The sequence below is a fragment of the Amblyomma maculatum genome, chromosome 10, assembly GCF_055883805.1.
Source record: "Amblyomma maculatum isolate TAMU_Amacu chromosome 10, ASM5588380v1, whole genome shotgun sequence".
In the NCBI taxonomy this organism is placed as follows: Eukaryota; Metazoa; Arthropoda; class Arachnida; order Ixodida; family Ixodidae; genus Amblyomma; species Amblyomma maculatum.
Genome location: NC_139353.1, coordinates 51,234,679 through 51,252,854, shown reverse-complemented (window position 1 = coordinate 51,252,854; position 18,176 = coordinate 51,234,679). Strand labels below are relative to the sequence as shown.

Below are 18,176 nucleotides of genomic sequence, written 5' to 3'. Positions count from 1 at the left end.
TAAGGGCCCAAGGTGTGAACGGAAGAGATGGCTTAGCGCGCGTAAAGGACGTAGGCCAATTATGCTCATAAGATTACGTTATACTTAAATTACTGAGCGGCTTGCTAAGAGCCCAAGGTATCAACAAAAGAGAAGATTGTCAAGCGCTCGCGTCAAGCAGGTATGCCTATATTCTCACAAGATGACGTTACATTTAAATTACTGAGCGGCTTGTTAAGGGTGCGATAAACGAAAGAGAAGATTGCCATTCGAGCGTAAAGCAGCTAGGCCAAATATGCTCACAAGGTGATGTTATATGTAAATTGCTGAGCTGCGTGCTAAGGGCCCAAGGTGTCAACGAAAGAGAAGATTTTCAAGCGCGCGTCAAGTAGCTATGCTAATTATGCTCATAGGATGAAGTAACATTTAAATTTCTGAGTGGCTTGCTAAGGGCCCAAGATGTCTAAGAAAGAGAAGATTGCCAAGCGCGCGTCAAGCAGTTAGGCCAATTAGGCGGCGGAGAGGCTGGACAGCTGAAAGTATTGTTAAAGTGGCGCGTTTCACAGCTGCGGCCGGCGGCGAGCAGTGTTTTGCCAAGATTGTAAAATCGTGAGTTACTCCTGATTGAGCAGTAGAGTGTCGCTCGCGCACCTTTAGCTCCGGCCCCTCTAACCCTGCGTCAGTCGGCCATCAAGCGGCACACACCAAGCGCGTACGCGCGGTGTTCCTTAGGACTGTGCTCGGCGTCGCTCGCCTAATCGTCAGACAGTTGTGCTCACCGCCGCACTCTAACGGGTTCTCGCGTCCAAGCATGCTTTCTTGCTGCTCGAGTATCTTTCTTAACAGCCAAGCAGGGCGAATCATACACAGCGTAAACGTGCATAGAAAAGTAAAGCAGGGTTAAGCAGCCCAGCGCACCTGGGTCGCGTTTGGCCAACTATGCAAATAGGTAATTTTCTTATTTAGACTTTTATCTCCACGCAATGACGAGTATTAGCTTGTTTTTGTTCACAAAAGATAGGGCGGCGCCCTTGCTTACCACACCTGTTTGGTAAATGTTTCCATACCCGTGGTTATAGGAAAGCAAATTCAGATTGGGGTGGTTATCAAATGATCAACTGCATTTTTGAAATGTGAGGCCATGAGTTTGAGACACTTGATCACCGCCCATAAGTATATAACGCGATAGCGTAATGGTTCGATCCCGTCCATATCTCTGTTTTGGCATCCTTACTCCATGTAGACAGGCTAAATATTTTTGCCGGTGTCCATGGTGAAGAAAAGCAGTTCAATTTTATAAAAAAATTACTAAATATGATGGTAACATACCGTCTGTTGCTGACGAAGAAATATTGTACATGACAAGTATGATGATTACCCGACGTGTCATAGCGTTGTCACTCAGTGAGGATAGCTGGATATGACGTGGCTGATCTCTGAAAGTGATTGCTTTAAGAAAGTTACATCATCATCATCATCAGCCTGATTATACCCACTGCAGGGCGAAAGCCTCTCCCATATTTCTCCACTTAACCCGGTTTTGTGCTAGCTGCATCCACTTGACCCCTGCGAACTTCTTAATCTCATCCGCCCACCTAACTTTCTGCCGCCCTCTGCTACGCTTTCCTTCCCTTGGAATCCAGTTTGTTACCCTCAGCGACCATCGGTTATCCTCTCTTCGCACTACATGTCCTGCCCATGTCCATTTCTTCTTCTTAATTTCTACTAGAATGTCGGTAACTTGAGTTATTTCTCTGACCCACTCTGCACGCTTTCTATTTCTTAATGTTACCCCTACCATTTTTCGCTCCATAGCCCTCTGGGTTGTCCTCAACTTAAGTAGAACTCTCTTGGTTAGCCTCCACGTTTCAGCCCCATAGGTGAGTACAGGCAAGATGCAACTGTTGTATACTTTCCTCTTGAGCGATACCGGTAAGCTGCTAGTCATAATCTGCGAGTGCTTGCCAAATGCGCTCCATCCCAATCGTATTCTTCTTGTTATTTCCTTTTCGTGGTCCGGATCTGCGGTTACTACCTGTCCTAAGTAGACATATTCGCCTACTACTTCCAGTATTTCGCTACCTAATGTAAACTGCTGCTCCTTCCCGAGGCTGTTGAACATTACCTTAGTCTTCTGCATATTGATTTTCAAGCCTACCTTTCTACTTTTCCTGTCTAGGTCATCAATCATTATTTGCAGTTCATCCCCCGAGTTGCTTAGCAAGGCAATGTCATCAGCAAATCGCAGATTACTGAGGTATTCTCCATCTACCCTTATCCCTAACTGCTCCCATTCCAAGTCTCTGAATACTTCCTCTAAGCAAGCTGTGAATAGTACTGGGGAGATTGTGTCTCCTTGCCTAACACCTTTCTTTATGGGAATTTTGTTACTTTCTTTATGCAGAACTATGGTTGCTGTGCAGCCCCTATATATATCTTCCAGCACTTTCACGTACGGCTCGTCTACCCCCTGATTTCGCAATGCCTGCATCACCGCCGAGGTTTCAACTGAGTCAAATGCTTTTTCGTAATCAATGAATGCTATGTATAAGGGCTGGTTATATTCCGAGCATTTTTCTATCACCTGATTGATGGTATGGATATGATCGATAGTAGAGTACCGTTTCCGAAACCCTGCTTGATCCTTTGCTTGATTGCGGTCTAAGGTTGTCCTGATTCTATTAGCGATTACCTTAGTAAATACCTTATACGTAACAGACAGTAAGCTGATTGGTCTGTAATTTTTAAGGTCCTTAGAGTCCCCTTTCTTGTGAATGAGGATAATGTTTGCATTCTTCCATGGTTCCGGTACCGTCGATGACACCAGGCACTGCGTATACAGAGTAGCCAGTTTTTCTAGCACGATATCCCCCCCGTCCTTCAGCAAATCTGTAGTTATCTGATCCTCTCCAGCTGATTTCCCCCTTTTCATAGTTTCTAGTGCTTTCTTGACCTCGTCCTTCGTCACTGGTAGAACGTCTGACTGTTTTTCCCTACCGCCAATCTCATTACGGTCCTGACTACTGTAGAGATCTGTATAGAACTCCTCGGCTACTTTGACTATCTTTTCCATATTAGTGATGACGTTGCCCGCCTTGTCCCTTATCGCATACATCTGGTTTTTGCCTATGCGCAATTTCTTCTTTACCGCTTTAAGGCTTCCCCCGTTCTTTACAGCATGCTCAATTTTCTCCATGTTATACTTCCTTATATCGGCCACCTTGCGCTTATTGATTAGCTTTGATATCTCGGCCAATTCGATCTGGTCTGTTGGATTGGAAGCTTTCATACTCTGGCGTTTCTTAATCAAATCTTTCGTCTCCTTAGACAGCTTGCCGGTATCCTCTCTAACTATCCTACCGCCTACTTCTACCGCACACTCAGTAATGATATCTCTGAAATTATTGTTCCTTCCCTCTATGGTAATGTCGCCATCCTCAGTTAGAGCTGAATACCTATTCTGTAGCGAGATCCTGAACTCTTCTGCGCCCCCCCCCCCCTCACCGCTAATTTGTTGATGGCTTTCTTTCTTACTAATCTGTTGCGTTCCTTCTTCAGATTTAGGCTAATTCGGGACCTCACCATCCTGTGGTCACTGCATCGCACTTTCCCGATTACCTCTATATCCTGCACAATGGCGGGGGTTGAACACATTATGAAGTCGATTTCATTTTTAGTCTCTCCGTTAGGACTTTTCCATGTCCATTTCCGGCTCTTCCGTTTGCTGAAGAAGGTATTCATGATTCGTAAGTTATTGCGCTCTGCAAACTCAACTAGTAACTCCCCCCTGCTATTCCTAGAGCCAATGCCATAGTCACCTACTGCCTTGTCTCCTGCCTGTTTTTTCCCTACCTTGGCATTGAAATCGCCCATTAGTACAGTATACTGCGTCTTTACTTTTCGCATTGCCGATTCTACATCTTCATAGAAGCTTTCAACTGCCTGGTCATCATAACTACATGTAGGTGCATAGGCCTGTACAACCTTCAGTTTATACCGCTTATTAAGCCTAATTACGATGCCTGCAACCCTCTCATTAATACTATAGAATTCATCTATATTACCCGCTATATACTTATTGACAAGGAAACCTACTCCTAGTTGTCGCCTCTCTGGTAAGCCTCGATAACACAGTACATGCCCATTCTTCAGTACAGTATATGCCTCATTCGGCCTCCTAACCTCACTAAGCCCTATGACATCCCATTTCATGCCCTCTAGTTCCTCTAACAGCACTGCTAAGCTAGCTTCACTAGCTAGGGTTCTAGCATTAAACGTTGCCAGGGTCAGTTTCCAATGGCGGCCTGTCCAGCGGAGCCAGGCTTTCTTAGCACCCCCTGCTGCGTCACAGGTCTGACCGCCGCCGTGGTCAGTTGTTCCGCAGCCGCTGGTGACTGAGGGCCGGGGTTTTGTGGAGCTTATCATAGGAGGTTGCGGCCAATTACTGCCCCAGGGTGGCCAACTCCTGTTCTGGTGAGGGAGTGCGTTGCCGGAGGTGTTCACCGGCATCAGGTCGCACCCCAAACCTGTTTATGCAATTCCATCGACACGCGGATTTTTTTTTTTTTTCATCCGGTGGAGAATTGCGCGGCACCGGGATTTGAACCCCGGTCCTCTTGCATGCAAGGCGGATGTTCTACCGCTACGCCACCGCTGCACCATGAACCGCTGCACCGCTGCACCGCTGCACCGCTGCACAAAGAAAGTTACAGGACAGGTTTTTTTTTCTGTGGCCTGGAAGAAACGTGACGCAGCAGCCCCTTGTTTATGGGTATGAAGAATAGGAAGGATAAGACGAATTGCTTTAGCGACGTGCGTTCTGATAGCGTTTTCCGTGGAACTGATGAAAACAGCACTCGCTGAGGTAGCAGTTGAAAAAAAAAATAAATAAATAAAAGCATTCACATTTCGATACTGCTACGGGTACCTTGTTCAGAATGAAGACGAAACATGATCGGCTGTTCGTTATGAAGTTTCCTGAACAAGGACCCACTTTGTTTCATCTTTATTGTGAACAAGGCATACGTAGCGGTGCTGAAACGCCAGTGTTTTTATTTTATGTGTGTTTTTACTTTTTCTCTTCTACCGGTACGAGTGCTGTCTTTATTTCTTCATTTAATAGGTTAAACCCTGCAGAAGAAATGAGGCTTCCCAAGGAGGGGTGGTGGTGTACGGGTGTCGTCTTCTTCCTCGAGGTAGGGTGGTGCCGATATAGTATTTGTAAATACTAATTTCATTGAAATATTATAGAAAAAGACATCAAAGGTGAAGGCTGTACAATGACGTACCGCTCCACTACGGTATGGCATCAGGTCTAAGCCCACCCAGGGAGTCAAATGTTCCCTTGCGAATCTTACAAAAGGCAGAGGAACTCTACTGAAGACGCCTTCCTGGCGGGCCATTACGGGCACTTTCAGAGTATGAGCGCATGTTATCTTTAGGTGTAGGCTTGCTGGCGAGAAAGTTACACCAGCACAAATTGTGCGTTGGTCAAACAGGCGCTTCAGTATCATTTCATATTTTTATGAAAACTCAAACCAAATGCTTAACAGCAACATCAGCTGATTATTTAGAAGCATTTGGCTAGTTTAAGTTCTATAGACATGTCCATTTTTGACTATTGGAATTGTTGCTAAATATATCGGTTGGTTTGTGGGTTTTAACGTCCCAAAGCGACTCAGGCTATGCGAGACGTAGTAGAGGAGGACTCCAGAAATTTCAACCACCTAGGGTCTTTTACGTGCACTGACATTGCACAGCACACGGGCGCCTTGCTTTACGCCTCCATCGAAAAGCGTCCGCCGAGGCCGGGATTCGATCTCGCGTCCTTTGGAACAGTAGTCGAACTGCTCCTAAATATATCTCTGGTGGTTGCAAATACAGACTGTAACCCAAAAACCTTAAAACAGTTCAAATAACAAAAATAACTAAAATAATAAACAAATAAATATCTATTAAATAAATAAATAAAATAAGCAAATAAAATAAAAATAAGTAATAAAACTGCCCAAATAAATAGGGTGGCACACTATCCCGGCGAGCCAAAGCTGACCAGGCAGAAGTCTGAACTTGAGTTGCCTCGTGGATCGACGCTACTGACCGCAGAGAACAGGCGACAGTGAGGAGACCTCTTAGCGAGAAGTTTCAGAAGCCAAGGCTTCCCGACAACGCCGGGGAGCGAGAACCTGCCCAGAATAGGAGCCGAGCGCTTCGACAACGATGCGACGGACCTTTTTTTGTGGGCACCTGCGTGTTAAAACTTCACAAGCTCCATGACTGACAGCCCGACAACTGAGCGAGTGTCTCCAGTCTCACTTTACTTGCCTCGGCGTGTGCGCATGAGTCGCAGGGTGTATGTAAAATAATGCACAATGGCTGCATATAGGTTGGTAGAGTGATTATGATTGGCATACTACGCTCGGTATGCGCCGATGTCAGAAGCTGACCGAGCCAAGGAAGAGGAGAAAAGCGACACGCGTATACGCGACCTCCAGCGCCGGATAGCCATAACCAAGGAAGCGCTAAGGCATGAAAGGACAAAGGTTTGAGGAGAGGCGCTCACGGAAAGCACTGCGTGAACTACCGGAGCCGGTGCAGACTCAGGTTCACACTGGCCCAGATGGCTGTGATGAATCGCTGGTCGAAGCAGTCGGTGAGGTGAGCACCAGCAGCGGCATTGAGTTCGTTCTCGCAGATAACGTCCAAGAAGAATACCGGTTTCCTGCGGAGAGTGCTGTTGTTGTTTGCACTGATGCGGAGAGAGAAGTCGTAGTGTGCACCGAGGAGACGCGAGGCATGGGATCAACGAGTGTTGAGAGAGAGGGGAAGTGTCCTATCCCTGAGGTAGAGGTGTGCTTTACGGAGGGGCCTGTAAAGTTGACCTTAATTGATCAAAATGTGCAGGCCGAGTCTTTCGAAGTAGACGAATGTGCTTACGATGCTGATGATGCCAATGAGAGCTAAAACGCCAATTATATGGCCGGCTCGAGGACTGAAGATGCGCTCTCGACCGAAGTGACAGAGTGCCAGGCAGGCTATGTCGAGACCGGCATAGCAAAGACAGTGATCGCGACAACAGTAGTAACATCTAAGGAGCCAGCCGCGTAGCTGGTTAGACGAGGCGATCCCGACCCAGAAAGCACGGGTTCATGTGAAAATGTAGATGAGTGAAGTCTTAGCGATGACGACGAAAATTGTGTCCCACGCTTTGAAAGCCGCAAACTAACATTGCCGCAGGTAGCGATGGACCACGACCAGCGGTGGGGCATCGATACGCATTTCCGTAAAGGGCGGATCGCTAAGGCTGAGCCTCCTTGCAATGAGAGCCTTGAACCAGGCAATAGTTTCAAGGTCACGTTTTGGGTGAATTCTTATTCGGGTTTTTGTGGAAGCGTGTGGGCCGTGTCCGCACTCAGCTAGCGTCTTTTGTGATGCAAGAGAGCGGCACCGTAAAGAAGCAGGACGCGTGCGATCATCTTGCATGCTGCGGCTCGTCTCTGCCATGCGAGCAGTAAATGTGTTTGATACCGGCGATTAGCGTTGAGAGATTAATGTTCAGTCTTCCTCCGTGCACTCTGCCACTGCCACTTTGTGACAGGTGTATAGGTTTCCTGTGCCTCGACCATGAGCTGGGGCAGTGAATGAGAGTGGGGGAGTGTCGGCTATTGATCTAAGATACCTTGAACAGGGAATGGACAGTCATTAATGTGTGGGACGCGTGTCATGTGTGAACTTCTGATCTTTGTGATTTATCATGCAGTGTTCCATTTTGTCGCCTTGTGCTGTGTTATGTACTCCAAGCAGTGCTGCCTTGTTGAGCGTCTGACCTATTTACAGCTTGTGTACGTGCAGGCGAAGCATTTTTGTGCAGGCACACATCTCGGTACGGAATGTGGAAGTCTGCAGGTTGCACTGCTGTTTTGTGCACTGTGTTTTTATTTTGTGTGGTGTGCGAGAAACCACGGTGGACCCCCCTACCACCTCGTTGCTGGAGATTTATGGTGAGCGTACAGCAAGTGTACGCGCAACATTCTCGATGGGGATGTATTAAGTGAGCAGCCTTCTCCCATAAACATAGAGAAAGTGTTCACCGCGGGTCCAGTGTCGCGGGGGAGAGTCCGGAGGAGTGGCCAAAGTAGAGTGGCGGCTTGACGCGAGGTTATGTATGAGGCTCGCGCAGGCGGCCGCTCCTCGGTAGTGATATCCGAACACATGGGAACGGGCGACAATGCCGGTTCTGTCGGTTCCTATTCTCGGGAAAGTCGCGCTTCGACCGTGTCGCGGAGGAGGCAAAACTGCGCAGCCTAAGTAAGCGCAGTTGTTGGATCGGCGCTATTTGCTCTGCCTGTGTCTCGCTCTGAGTGAAGATGGCGAGGACGGCTGTAAATCCCCGAAACGCGGCGAAACACGCGGGCTGGGTGAACGCGTAACAAAGGGAGCCATTATCGGTGCCTTTTCGGAAAGGCGCTTGGACATCCGTTTCTTTGAAATGGCCGCCCACGCGCAACCGACCTAGGTCAGCGTCCGGAATGTGCGTGCCTGAGATTTGTGTGCTGTGTGTTTTGGAAGTGAAACTGTCGGCGCTGTTTATTTTGGCGACTGCTTGACACCTCTTGTGAGAGCTGAGGGAAGATTTTGGAGAGAGTGTAAATTGGAAGTGGGTGTGGCTGCGTGCTCTACCACTCGCTGCTTTGTGTATGTTTTGTGTTATACTGTAACATGCGCAAAAGAGGGGCATATGTGGCATAGTGATTGACCAGCGCATTTTGAAAAATTGCATGTTACTGGCCACAGAGTTGCCTGTAGTTGATTGGTCTATTTTGAAAACGGCGAAGGAAGCGAGCGTTTGGAGAGTGGCGTTCGGACGACAGTCGAGTGCAGACGGGCTGTCCGAAGAGGGAGGCTAGGCTAACGGAGGTCTCGAGGGACTGCGACCTGAAGTGTAGCAGGATGCCAAGGCCTGATTCTACTAGCCTGTGACCTCCGAACGTCCACCCATTTGCAGCTTAGCTTTTATGTTGTGATGTCGCATCTGATAACGCTGCTGTAAACAAGTTATAAATATGTACAGTCTCATAAGGGGAGTTCTCCTCTCCGCAAAGCAATGTTTTGTTGTGTGAGGAACGCAGCGGGGATCACCAACACTAGTCTATACGAGAGAAGAAGGGAGAAGAGTAGAAAAAGAGAAATACCTGCCGTACGTGGAAGCCTTATCACTCCTAAAATAACTCAGCTGCGTGAACAAAACCTTAAGCTTCCGAAAGTATTTTCGTGCTTGCACTATCTACGTTAGCATTCAAAAAAGTAGAGTTTTATTGGGGAGACAGCAGGCGAATATGTTGAGGTAACCTAAGTGGTACAAATGATATTCATAGATTTATGACTACACTACCGAAAGTGATTGAAATCAAAGTCTACCGCATGTCATGAAATGCAGTATATTACCGATAGTTTTCTCCATCTGAGCGAATATTGAGAACTGCTCATCTTATATTACATTGTCCTATAATGTTCACGACGTTGCCTAATGCAAAAGATTGTCCAATAACCTAGAAAGTTATTTCCAGTCGGCTTTGCAAGAAAGTAGATTTTGGTCCGAACATTAAATTCGTTTTCTATGGAAGTGAGCAGAAAATGTTTGCCTTGGGGTTCTTCTACTACGCGTATAAAAAATATGCACTGCTAATATTTTCATAGTGTTATGTGCTGACAGGCTATTTGACAAATCCAATTTGACAGTATTTGCAGTGCAACCTCAGAGGAACACTGTGAATGCATATTTTTCTTTAGAAACCTTTTCGCAATTATTTGACGTCGGCAGTAAACATACGCATGTATATTTCGTCGATGGCTGCTAGTCCACGACGTTGTCAGTGAAATGTATATTTCACCACTCTTGAAAGAGGTGGTGAAATTCTTCCTCTTCATTGTTGACTGCTTTGTTAAAGTATTCACATGCTTGATAAAGCAGGGAATGCTTGAAATATATGTTCGTAAAATAATTCCCTTTTAATCAAAGGCCGCTCGCACCACACCTACTTAATTCGGTCGGTGCGCCTGAGAGCGCAATAAGAACAGTTCGGCATGCTCGCATTATTTCGTAGAAATCACACCAAGGAAAGCCACATTTTTGGGCTTGGGGGCCAAAGTGTGAATGGCATCTTAGTGTCCTGGGTCCTCTATATATGTGATGTCATTAACACAAAAATTGCCTTTCTTACTTTATTTGCCATATGACGCAGAAGGCCTCATTTCAGCTAAGACAAACAGAGGTGCCTCTATGGTTTAGCCGTAGCTTGCCACAATCGCGACCCAAATGTCCCGAATGAAATTCTCGTCTTTCGCCGTACTCTGATGAGCGATATGAGTCTACATTATTAGACGTCATGATGACGTTTTATTCACGTTCCAGCTTTATATCAGCACACGCATGGTGCTTTATTTAAAGTATATTTTGTGTTATGTTGCAACCTTGTAGACTGACGCGAAATTGGGAAGTGATGAATCACTATTGCACTGTATGATTCTCATAGGTGTTTGGGTTTACCTGCCAAAGGTCATGTGACATCACGAACCGCTCAACCAGTCCTGTTTTGCGGCTTATGACGATTAGAATGCCGAAACAAGACTTTTGATGAACTGGACACTCAATGTTGTCGCGTTAGAATATAGATCACAATACAAGCTGAAGAAATTTTCATCGGTACAAAAGACAAAAAGCAACCTTTCGAAGGCTCGCAAAAAGTTTAGAAAGAAAACAATAAGTGCCCTGCGGACCTTCCCACCATTCATTGCTTTTTAAGCCTAGTGCCATTGTTGGTTTGGCTTGGTTCGTGGTGTTTAACGTCCCAAAGCGTCTCAGGCTATGAGAGAAGCCGTAGTGGAGGACTCCGAAAATTTCGACCACCTGGGGTTCTTTAACGTGCACTGACATCGCACAGCACACGGGCACCTTGCTTTTGGCCTCCATCGAAAAGCGGCCGCCGAGGCCGGGATTCGATCCCGCGTTCCTGGGCGCAGTAGTTGAGCGCCGTAACCACTGCATCACCCTGGCGGCGCCTAGTGCCATTTTTATCCGACGCGAAAGAACAGCGAAAGAATGCCGGCCGTTGTGGCTGGCTTTGTTTATAATTTTACTGTGTTCTTTCAATATGAGCGCACATTGGTTCACTTGATGTGCTAGCATAGTACGTATTCACACTGTCGTCGACGATGGTAAAAGATTCGGCATGAGAGTCCCGACAAATTATGAGTAGTTTCCCAGCCTGAAGAAAATTCATGGTGGGGCTTTTAGCTTGTATTCAGAGCCGGGAGGGTGGATGACCTTGTTTTCAGTTTACCGCGTTTTCTTAATGAAAACATGTAAATTAACATGCTAACTTGTATTAGCACTGCAGGAGTTGGCAAATTAGATTTGCCGCACAAGATCAAAATACCTACGTGGAATATGATATCCATTCGGAACTGATTATATGCTTTCGAAACGGTAGGTTTTAATTTTTCCGTCACATTTATAATTTCCTTCGTCAGTTTCAAGTCTACATATTCAAAAGCAATGGGCGGTTTTTTATCCGAAGGCCGGTGTGCCATGTTGCAGTAGTCACAATTAGATTTTAGTTATTTGTGAGCTTAGTCTTCCATTGAAGTTTTTCTGTAAGAAGGCCTCCTCTGCCTTCTTGACTAGCGGATTGTCGTCACCATAGCGTAGTAACATTCTTAGATTTCTCGCTTCATGGGTGGTCATGCACCAGCAATGACTTTTAAGCAGTTTGTAACTGCGCCTGGATACATGATATTAACTTTTGTTAGAAGAAGGGTTGAAATCCGTTTTACTTTGTGAGTCAAAAGATTTGGATCGAAGTGCAAATTCTTTGCATTGGCAAGAGACTTCCGTCTGGACAGTCGAGACTAGGGTATCGTCTACACACGTCAGTTTCTTGCCTACGTTTACGTGTGAGTACAGTAGTCTTCAGTTTTTTGATGTTTCTGGATGACGAAATCCGGGCCTCAGATGAATTAGGGAAGGGATGAAGATGATATTCGACATGAATCGTTATAATGCGGAACCTTTGAACAAGCCATGAAGCCAGCAACATCAATGCGGACTGTATGTGGGTGGCTGAATTCCGTCTATAACATCTTTTCACTGGAGAGAAAATTGTGTGCAAATCAAAGAATAAGTTTCTTTTTCGGCAGAGTGCTGATAAAAAAAGCTATTCAAGGCGAGTTTTACTTAAGGAATATGCGGGACGTAGAAGCAATTACAGTTTGAATCAAACGCTTCCTGTTCATTCTGCTATGCTTACGCAGTCTTCAAGGAATAATTAGAAGTGACAAACTGTTTTTAAGTAGTGTAATAAATTTTATGTGAAAACTGAGCTCTATTGTACATTTGTGGCATGACGTGTGTAAAGAGAGGCATTGTTTGGAACTCTGAGAACGATTTATTTTCCACTTTATGGCGATGAAGCATAAACATCGTTTTCAAGCACCCACTATTCTTAAAGGTTAAGTTTATCTTGACATCAAAGCGCTTTTTAATTGACTTTCCCTAAGTGTAACAAATTAGCCAAACAAACCAACAGCTCAATTGCAGAGAAAAGGTTACTCTAACGGTACACTTCGATATTATGCTATTCCTTGTGTCGGAGCAATGAACTGCATCAATAGACTATTTTTGAAGAATAAAATACTTTCTTCAAAGAAACGAAATAACAACACCCTATAATGTGCGTCACAGCTGGTTTTGTTTTTTACTCACAGTGTAATTACAACGGCTATAAAATTTGCTCCTTCCATATTAGCTTACGTGTAACAAACACCTCTTGTACATAGGGTTTTGCACAATTGCACAATTTGTACGACAACCTTGTTTAGGACACACACAGCCATTCTTGATGCAAGGCTATACGCAAGTGCTAACAAGGCGTTTTAGGACAATATTATCTTTAATTGCATATTTTAAAAATTCCACTTCTGCACTGTTGTAACGATGGGGGATTGGGCGCGAGACGAAATTTTAATTTTGGCTGCGAGAGCCCGTCCAATGGGTTTCCCGAACAAGTCCTGTAGCTTTTTCTTGCAAATTCCCCAGGGCACAAGCTTTTGTTCGTGATTTTAGAACCGCGTGCGAGCGGGGCGAGAATGACGGGACGTAAAAAACACACAGGCAAAAACAAGACGCAGTCCCGTCTTTTTCGCGCAATTTTATTCGTTCAATTATTATGAACCAACCAGCCCTTCAGAGTGTATCACTTAAGCGAAATATTGCATTAAAGGTAATTGAGGGGGGGGGGGGGGGGCTTAAGATATGAAAATTACAAGACGAACTGCTTCCAACACATATTAAGTCGACGTTTATAACTACTTGGATGTGCCGAACAAAAAGAGATAGAGGATTTCTTTTGTTTTATATCAAACTTTGTTCTTTAGAAATAGCCTATTATGCATAGTGTGGTTCCGTGATCAGAGAACGATCATATTGCTTAAGTGAGTCCTTTGGCCTAGCGTTTTCACTCCATTTGAGCTGTTGATATGTATGCTGGACTTAAGACATTTGAAAAAGAAAACAAACACATTGATATCAAGATAAACATAACCTTTCAAAAAATGGTCTCTAAAAATGATTGCCATTTTTTATGCCCATAAAACTATACTCAACTCTTGCCCTGCATATGAACATAAAGTTCGTTATTTATTACTATAGCAATAACTGTAGCAATACAGCAACAACTATATTACATGACAACACTTTTGTGACCGATAGTAATTCTTTTGAAAAATGCGCTAGAATAGCAGTATTTGGATGGAACTGAACGTCGGTTGCAAGTAAAAACTGGATCGGAATTTCATATAGCCACGCATTTTCCTTCAAGGACGAACCACGCATGTAGAATTATAATTTTTTCTGTGCAGATATATTTTGAATTTCAATTTCCTCACAAATTTTCGGCTTCTATACTTAGAGAAGAGATATAATATCTGGACTTTACACATTCATGCGTGGTACGCACTCAGGCGCCTCGCTTTGTGGCTGCAAGTAAGATGTCGCATTTTACGCGCCCAGACGTTTCAGCTCAGACTTTTTGTGGCCAGAAGACTTGTAGCGATGACGGTTACGCACCCCACATTCCCCTTCAAACTCCCATTACCCTACCTTTATAGCTACTTCCCCTTTCCCTACAACCTGTACCTTCCGCCAAGTTCTAGGGGAGATACGGGGGGTCTCCCCGGGCCCACTCCCTCGGCTGTGGGTCGCTAAGTAGCATTCCCCCCTTTCATTTATTAACTTCCAATCAAAATCTTTTCTCCGAATGGGGCTTTTCATTTAAATCGCGAATTCCGGAAGTTTCTCTACACGCGATGCATTAGTGGTGCGTACAGACACCGTAATGGTATCTTCCACACAATTGGCAATATTTCAATGCGCGAAGATTTGCGTTACATTAAACTCGTTTGACGCACTGGGAAATTTAAATGTCAAGCCATATTTTGTGATAGTAAAAGTAGCTTTCTCCTATGAAGATGTATATATACAAAATATGATCGAAATTCTTCATTGCTGCTGATGGGGCACCGATGGACTAGAAAGCAATTTAGCATTTTGTTTGCCATTTGTGAACGCAGTCTGTTAGACAGGAAATGACCGAAAGCCTTCTAATGCAAACTCTTCAGTGAGCTGACCAGGTGACCAAGGTAATGTACAAGTGAATGGAGAAGAAAGCATCCAAAGTGATTAGTCGTTTATGAACAACAGCACACCCGTCTGTCTCTGCCGAGCATGTTTTATGTTGAGAACCAGCATTCAAGACGGGGTTGAAAAACCGAATATCATCGTACCGGACACAGTATGATCACTTCCGCATGACTGCGATTATTCTAGATAGCTAAGGTTTCATCTAGCCCTGGAGAGAATGCTATAAACACACTTTCGAGCTTCGCGCGCGAACATATTGTTACGGACGAGAAAGAAGGAAGAAGCGGGCAGTGGCGCGGGCAGTGGCGCGGGCAGTGGCGCGGGCAGTGGCGCGGGCAGGAGCACTCGCACTGCAGTTTACTATACTACATTATACTCGCGCTAGGCCCGCTAAGATTAAATTAAACGCCATCTCACGGTCATCAAACATCTCCCGTTCCCTCTTCTCCTGTTTTCATCGGCTTGCCGCTGCGTAACATTTGGTTGGAGGTGCCAAGTATGTCATTATCACCCCTCATGTTTTCCCGGAGCTTCTGTGACTTGTGACGTCTTGTACCATCACCTGAAGGTTACGAGGCATCGATTGGCTGGTCCCCAGCCTGCCCGACCTAGCAAGACCTTGCGCGTTTCTCCGCCCCGTCCCCCCGCCCCGACCACAAGATACGACGAAGGAGAGACGGACTCGAGACGGCCACACATGACCACAAGACACAACGAGAGAACCGAACGACCATATGTGACCCCACTGAACAGATGTGCCGACCAAAAACCCAAGACCGAAGATGCCGCTACAATTGAAGACATCCTCCCTGGCCCATGCCATGCGGTGCTTGCCTAGGCCTCCGCCATCTGGTCTTGGCGACCTGTGGCTTCAAAGTGTCCTGGGCCAAGGTTCATGGGTAGTTGTTGTTGTCCAAATAACTTATGGCACATACCCACAGAGGGGGATCGGCCAAGAATTGGGTAGCAAAGATTTTTTTTATTTTAATATACTTGCATAAAAAGAAATATATATATATATATATATATATATATATATATATATATATATATATATATATATATATATATATATTAATAATAATTTGAGGGGTAGAGGAAACGAAACAAAATGGGAAATAAGTGAAATATAATATGGAAAGTGGTAACACTCACGGGAGATTGACACTATATTTGTAGGACAAGTGATGTTTAAATATTTAGCAAGGAAAACGATTTGAGTGCAGTAAAAAATTTTGCATGGCGGTAAAAATAGACCTGTGACTGTGCCCAAGGATGGTGGCGCCAAATGATAACAATGTCGGGCTGCTTAAACTAAGGCCAAGCTGTTGCAATGGCCTTTCCATCAACTGTTTTCTCAGCGTAGTAAAGCGGCGGCAAAACAATAAAAAGTGATCTAATGTTTCTTGTTCACCGCAAAATGCGCAGACGGGAGACATTGCCAAACCAGACCTGTGAAGATAGAAATTTAAAGGTGGGATGCGGCATCGCAGCCTTGTTAGTGAAATCTCAAGTTGCCGTGAATGACATAATTTTCTATTCCAAGAATAATTTAGATGCAGGTAGTCCTCAGATCTTAAAAGATGTCCGTTTTTCATATTTAATAGAACGTTTCTTCGAAACCTCGCTGCGGTGATGTACGCGGTCGCCGGAAGGATAGATAATACGGGGCCATTAAGGGACTCTTCTGCTAAATTGTCAGCATATTCATTTAAATCCACATTGCTGTGGCCTGGTACCCATACCATATGTACAATTTTAAAATGTTTTGGGATCAGGGAGACAAAGGTTTTTACTATTGCAGAATCCACCGACGAAGAGAGAGATGAACACAAGGATAGAGAGTCGGAAATTACTGCCACTTTAGAAAAAGAGGAGTCTAATTTACGTAGAGCGAGTACCACCGCCAGAAACTCCGCCTCAAAAATTGGGGTGAAGTCCGGAAGCCGGACAGAAAAAGACCAGTCTAAATGTGGACAATATATACCCACTCCCGCCTTTTCATTACTTTGAGATGCGTCAGTAGCTACAACTAAACTAGCAGAAAGACTTCTTAAATGATCTTCTAATAATCCGTTTAGAATAACGGATGATAAGTTTTTAGCATTATTCGGGAATATGTCGTCAAAGACAATTTTAATAGATGAACCGATGGTTTGTATGGGTAGAATACTAGGAAGGGAAACATTTAAGGGGTCCAGCAAATTTTTGACCATAACAACCTGCGGGGTGTGAAATTTAGACCAATGGACACCGAAAAAGGAGGTCGGTTGACAGCAAAAAACAGACATAGATCGGTGAAACTCTGATTCATATATCCTTAAGTACGTCTGAATGGTTAGAATTTGTAATCTATATATCAAGGGTGGAATCCGGGCTTCAAGGTAGAGCACATTGTTGGCAACAAATTTTGGAAGTCCCATACACAAACGAAGCGCTTCTCGCTCCAAAAGAACAAGCGGTCGAATTTTATAAGCTGCTGATCCAGAAAACAAGACTGAACCGAACTCTAAAATTGGACGCACATACATAACATAAATCATTAAAAGGACATCTCTCCGCATTCCAGAACTGGGACGACTAATTCGGCGCAACATGCCCACGGCCCGAGCCCCTTTCGTAGCAATATGGTTAATGTGGGGCTGCCATGAAAGATTATCATCATAAGTGACCCCTAAATACTTTAATGATTTAACCTGTGGTATTATTTGTTGCTGATACATTACAGACAGACTTACAGAATCTTTTATATTAAATACGAGGACTGCGCTTTTGTTGACATTTAATGTGAGACGCAAGCCACACAACCAATTCTCAATAGAGTTTAGGTACGTTTGCAAGTGGAGATAAAGGGATTGAATATCCGATGCAGTTGCAAAAAACGCAATATCATCAGCATATACGTAAGTGCGAACGTCATGATTAACAGGTATTGAGCTGAGTAGTATATTGAAAAGGACTGGTGAAAGGACTGCTCCTTGCGGCACTCCCCTGGCTTGCTTATATCTGCCAGAATGGACGCCATTTAATGCACAGTAAAACTCTCGGTTTTGGAGGAATTCGGATATCCAGGCTACTAAATAATGTAGAAACTGGAGAGATTTTAATTTTTGCAATAGAATGCTATGCTCAACGCTATCATAGGCCTTGGCTATATCTAGCGTTATCAAGGCAGCGTGCATTTTTTGGCGCCGCGCTAGAAGAACTCGACTCTCGAGATCAGCATGCGCATTCCAGATGGAACATTTTTGACGGAAACCAATTTGGCAAGGACTGAGGATATTTTCTTTATTCATGAATTCTGAAACACGTATAAGTATGACTCTTTCAATTAATTTTACAATGTTTGATGTTAATGCAATTGGTCTTATATTATCAATAGACAAGGCACCGCCTTTATTCTTAAGTAAAGGAATTATTTTGGCAAGTTTCCATTCTGGGTGTATCCAAGCATGTTTAATGGAATAATTTACTAGCTCTAATAACGTCTGAGGTGACTCGT

General features: G+C 44.6%; 1 long non-coding RNA gene across 1 annotated transcript in view; it reads left to right on the top strand.

Annotated features, from left to right (window-relative positions):
- Positions 1 to 18,176, top strand: part of LOC146176369 (uncharacterized) — a 36,246-nt gene continuing 18,070 nt past the window's right edge. Inside the window, exons 1-2 of the long non-coding RNA XR_014701181.1 lie at positions 1 to 160; positions 5,102 to 5,174. This is a non-coding gene — a long non-coding RNA (uncharacterized LOC146176369). The remainder of the gene's footprint in view (positions 161 to 5,101; positions 5,175 to 18,176) is intronic.